This window comes from Helianthus annuus, chromosome 1, assembly GCF_002127325.2.
Source record: "Helianthus annuus cultivar XRQ/B chromosome 1, HanXRQr2.0-SUNRISE, whole genome shotgun sequence".
In the NCBI taxonomy this organism is placed as follows: Eukaryota; Viridiplantae; Streptophyta; class Magnoliopsida; order Asterales; family Asteraceae; genus Helianthus; species Helianthus annuus.
The window spans coordinates 62,444,391-62,450,529 of record NC_035433.2 but is presented as its reverse complement, the minus strand read 5'-3'; positions in this window follow the sequence as shown (position 1 = coordinate 62,450,529).

Sequence of the window (6,139 nt, the reverse complement as noted above, 5' to 3'; positions counted from 1 at the left end):
CGCTACGCCCGTCGCTAAATCCCCCTATCGTCTAGCACCCTCTGAGATGCAAGAGCTCTCGAGTCAACTTCAAGAGCTTCTTGACAAAGGCTTTATACGCCCTAGTACTTCTCCTTGGGGCGCTCCCGTTTTGTTTGTCAAAAAGAAAGATGGGTCATTTCATATGTGTATTGACTATCGTGAGCTCAACAAGCTTACCATCAAAAACCGATACCCTCTTCCTCGCATTGATGACCTCTTCGATCAATTGCAAGGCGCGACCTGCTTTTCAAAGATCGATCTTCGTTCTGGGTATCATCAACTTCGAGTACTCGAAGAAGATGTACCTAAAACTGCTTTCCGTACACGTTATGGTCATTACGAGTTCGTGGTCATGCCCTTTGGTTTGACCAACGCACCTGCTGTCTTCATGGATTTAATGAACCGAGTGTGCAAAGCATACTTGGACCGTTTTGTGATCGTCTTCATCGACGATATTCTCATCTATTCCAAGACGCAAGAAGAGCATAAGCGACACCTGCACCTTATCCTTGAACTTCTTCGTTCTGAACGTCTATACGCCAAATTCTCCAAGTGTGAATTTTGGCTAAAAGAGGTTCAATTCCTTGGTCATACTGTCAACGAACTTGGAATTCACGTTGACCCCGCAAAAATCGAGGCTGTGAAAAACTGGATCGCACCTAAATCTCCGTCTGAAATTCGCTCGTTTCTTGGTCTTGCTGGTTACTATCGTCGTTTCATCTCCAACTTTTCTAAAATCGCTGTTCCTTTGACCTCCTTGACTCAGAAAGAGAGACCTTTTGTTTGGGGTCCCGAACAAGAGGAATCTTTTCAAACGCTCAAGGACATGCTTTGCAATGCTCCTATCCTAACGCTTCCTGATGGTAACGATGACTTTGTCGTGTATTGCGACGCTTCCAACCTTGGCCTTGGTTGCGTCCTTATGCAACGTGACAAGGTTATCGCTTACGCATCGAGACAACTCAAAACTCATGAGAAAAACTATACTACCCACGACCTTGAACTTGGTGCAGTCGTTTTTGCATTGAAGATTTGGCGACACTACCTCTATGGTACTAAATGTGTGGTCTTCACCGACCATAAGAGCCTTCAACACATCTTCAACCAAAAAGAACTGAATATGCGTCAACGTCGTTGGGTGGAATTGTTAAATGACTACGATTGCGAAATCAAATACCACCCAGGTAAAGCGAATGTAGTAGCCGACGCTCTTAGTCGTAAAACTCACGTCAAGAGTATCCGTTGTTACCAACTCGTCCACGACCTTCAAAATCGCATACGTAACGCTCAGTACACATCCGTTAATGAGGGTAACCTCTACAACGAGATGCAATGTGGTGCTGAAAATAGTCTCGTGTCCAAATCTGATGGCATCTTATACTATCTCAATCGTATCTGGATTCCCGACCGTGATGATCTTCGCAAATTCCCGATGAAGGAGGCCCATAACACAAAGTATTCTATTCACCCTGGTGCCGACAAGATGTACCATGATATGCGTACATCCTACTGGTGGCCTGGAATGAAGAAGGATATAGCCACTTTCGTCTCAAAATGTCTCACATGTTCCAAGGTGAAAGCTGAACATCAACGTCCCTCTGGCTTACTCAAACAACCAAGAATTCCTATCTGGAAATGGGAGAGCATTGCCATGGATTTTATCACTAAGCTTCCTCGCACTACGGCTGGTCATGACAGCATTTGGGTAATCGTTGATCGATTGACCAAGTCAGCTCACTTCCTCCCTATTCGTGAAGATTTCAAAGTCGAGAAATTGGCTAAGGTCTACATGAAGGAGATAATCTGTCGTCACGGTATTCCCATCGACATCATTTCTGATCGTGATGCTCGCTTTACGTCTCGTCTCTGGCAAACTTTTCAATCTGCTATGGGTACTAAACTCAACCTTAGCACTGCCTTCCATCCTCAGACTGACGGTCAAACCGAGCATACTATCCAAACCCTAGAGGATATGCTTCGTTCATGCGTAATAGATTTTGGTGGCAACTGGGATTCACACTTGCCCTTGGTCGAATTCTCGTACAATAACAGTTATCACGCGAGTATTCAAATGGCACCTTTCGAAGCATTGTATGGTCGCAAGTGCCGTTCGCCTATTTGTTGGCACGAGATTGGTCAAGCCCAAATCACCGGTCCCGAGCTTATACAAGAGACGACGGACAAGATTTTACAGGTTCGAGACAACTTATTGAAAGCCAGGAGCCGACAAAAGAGTTACGCTGACAAAGGACGCAAACCTATGGAATTCGAGACAGGTGACTTCGTGCTTCTCAAGGTATCCCCTTGGAAGGGCGTGGTTCGATTTGGCAAGAAAGGGAAACTCGCACCTCGCTACGTTGGTCCTTTCAAAATTCTCGAGAGGATTGGCGAGGTTGCGTATAGACTGGACCTGCCCGAAGAACTCAGCAATGTACACCCTGTCTTCCACGTGTCCAACTTAAAGAAATGTCTAGCTGACGAAGGACTCCACGTTCCTCTCGAAGACATGCAAGTCAACGAAACGCTTCACTTTGTGGAAAAACCGGTCGAAATCATGGACCGAGGAGCCAAGCAACTAAGGCGCAGTCGAATTCCTATTGTCAAGGTTCGATGGGAAGGAAAACGTGGCGCTGAATTTACTTGGAAACTCGAGAGTGAAATGAAGACGAAGTATCCACATCTTTTCCCTACTTCTTCTTAAATTTCGGGACGAAATTCCCTAAAGGAGGGGAGACTGTAACGCCCTGCTCTTTGTATTTTCCATTTATAGCAAGTCTTGTTCGTATTTCTATTTTTAGAAGTCTTGTGTCCTTTTGTATTTCGTATTTCGTTTCCAACCATTGTAAATCTGAGACTTCGATCGTAATGAAATTCGATTTTTTATACATGCTTACACGTGTTGCAATACTCGGGTTATACGTTACCAATCTCAAGTGCATACACGCAACTAATACTTGACATACTGGTACTCATAACTTATACATGCTTGTTAACTATTAGATACGTGGTTAATCTTAATAATAATAATAATAGTCCTACTAATATTATAATAATAGTAATAATAATATGTTAATAATAACAATAATAATAATAATAATAATAATAATAATAATAATAATAATAATAATAATAATAATATATACTACATATGAAACGTAAAGTTTCATCTCAAACAAAAAAAATATATAATAATCAAAGCCAAACACAGCCTTGCGGCCGTAACTGCCAAAACAGTTTTGTAGTTGTGTTTTTATTATTACAATCCTCCATTCACCACTTAATATTGCATGGGATTTAATGAGTTAGTCAATTTTTATAATAAGTCACGCTCATACTAGGATCTATTGTCACAAACACACAACAAAAGAAAGATATTATGGCAGCTAACAGCCATACGACCGTCAGCCCCATGTGGGTGTTGATTTTTGTTTTATTTTTTTTTATTTAAATAACCACCTAACCATATTAAATGCCAACCCAACTTAACCCTAATCCTTCCCCCTATAAATACAACTTAATCTCAGCCTCCTTACCACTTTACAAACTCAAATCTTACTCCCAAATCACTGAAAATCGCAGCTGCAAACTCAAGTTCGGACAGATTGTTCAGCCTTCACTAAAGTGAGCATAACTCACTCAATACTTGTCCGATTTAGTTCATTCTTTTTCCTATGTGCTTGGATCGACCTTACCTTCGATTCCATGGGTTTTTCACAGTAAATAAGTCCCTGGAACTCCGGCAAAAAGGCTCGAAAGTTCACTGTTCATTTCTGATTTCATCTATTCTTTACTAAACTTGTTCAACTTGAGTCTAACTCATCTCAAACCTATGTCCTTATGCTTATAACCACTTCTATGGTTAGTTAGGCTTAAAAACAAGGTTGAGACATACAAAATCAGAGGTTAATCCTCAAATACTTAATGTTTTGTTTAGGGTTTTTAACCCACAAATCATGTTCAAGTTTCAAACTTGATATAGGAGTGATTATGGAACAACTTGGGTTTTTCCAACATAAAATCCCCACATGATTTGATGATTTCTCATAGCATAGATTGTTTACATTATTGTATTAATCTTAGTTCATGACCCTCCTTGTTTGTTGTTACAACAAGTGTAGTGGTGAACATATACGAGGTGCCTAAATGGAAGCTTGTTCTTCCTACCTCCTACATGAATTCTATGACACAATAGAGGTACCTAAATGAAGATTTATCTTCTACCTCATGCTTGAATATTAGACTAAATGATCCATATAATACTTATACATATATTTACTATTCGAACTCTTGATGATGGACTTGTGTTCATTCGTCAAGGTATTAGAATACATCATCTAAAACACAAGACTTGTTACGATTCTAATGAGTATACTACTCATGAAAACATTAACCCTTGAGGTTTCATAGTGTCAAGAACAAGTACTTAATGTTGAAGGATGATTACTTTCGAATATATACATTCTTGTGTTTTAACTTCCTAAAATCTCTAAATCCTCCGAATGCCCAAACTCACGCACCTATGTTTCCTTGTGTAGAAGGACTTGGTGTTCCAACTTCCTAATCAACCAACTCACTCGCGGAATCAAGTAGAAGACTTGCAAAACCGTGAGTATACTCGCAACCCCCTTTTTATGTTTACCACTTTTTGGGGTGTAACATGTTACATTATTAAAAACACACTTAAACTTACTCTTTATGCAATGCACAAAAACAATCCTTATACATGAATACTATGTTGTGATACTTGATGCTTACGTGGACCATACTTATGTGATATGTTTTAGTCATTAGCTTTCACGAGCCTCCATTTGACATGTATAGCGCTATAGGAGTAACGCACCGCCCCCTTTAAACTTGGGTCATGTTGAATTACCTAAACTTTCTTGCGTAAACAGAGGATTGGCTAGAAATATTGCATGCCATGTTAGGTTGATCTCGTATAAACTAAGTTGCCATGTGGATTCGTTTTTAAACCTTTACACTTATACTTATACTTATGCTTAAACTTGTATACTCGCCTTTGCTTTTGCATTGAATTGTATTTTAAACATGTTACAGGTTGATGATGACGATGCTATGAAAAGAAGTAGCGTTGATGCCTAGATACACATATAGACGTTTAGGTTTAATATGTTGTATCAATTTTGATTATGTTGTTACGTATTTCTTTTGAACATGTTGTTATTTGAATTTCCTTGTATGTTTGACAATCTATCTATGAAATGAAATCGGTTTATTAAATATTGTCACAAATAGCGTTATGATGTCTCTAGCAATCTTCACACTTCGTCTCATCCCGATGTTTCCGCCATTGGTTGGGGTGTGACAACCAAGGTTAAAACAGATGGACTGAACACGTATAAAAATAAAGTAAACCAATAAAACAAAATCTTTTTTTTCAAAACAGAGTGTCTAAACACGTATATTAGCAAAATTAAAGGTTTAAAAAAATATAAAAAACCATGACTATAAATACTTGGCTTTTTAGTGCAAATTAAAAACTTTTTTTTTCTTTTAAAAAAGTTTAAAATTTGGGGTGGCCCCTTTGTCATACTCCGAACCAGGACCAGTCCTCTACAACGCGGGTCCAAAAATGAAAAAAATGTTAGTTTGCTTTTGGACCAAAGGTTTGGACGGCTGCTTTGTTTTTGCTATTAGAGAAAAATGCCCGGATAGTTTTTGTGGTTTCGCCTTTTTTCACCTATAGTCCCCAATTTTCTAAAATTACCTGAATAGTCCCCAAGTTTTCATTTTTTGTTCCCGGATAGTCCCTGGGTCTAACTTCAGTTTGTTTTCTCTGTTAAAATGATGTGAAATGACAAAAATATCCTTACTAAAAAACAAAATAACGTAATCTATTTAATAGATTTATTTTTATGTCAGACCCACTACTTTATAAATAAAAAAAACAACCCTAACCCTACCCCCACCTTCATCGTAGACCAACCATCATCTCCGGTCATCTTCTCCGGCCACCGTAAACTCTCTGACCAACCTGCAATTCGTCTTGAATCCCTAAGAACTCTGGGGTGCGAGTGGTGTGAAATTAGTAGTGAGATTAAGCTTGAATTCCAACAAGCCTAATTCTACTCTCGGGAATCCCATTAATCTATTAGGC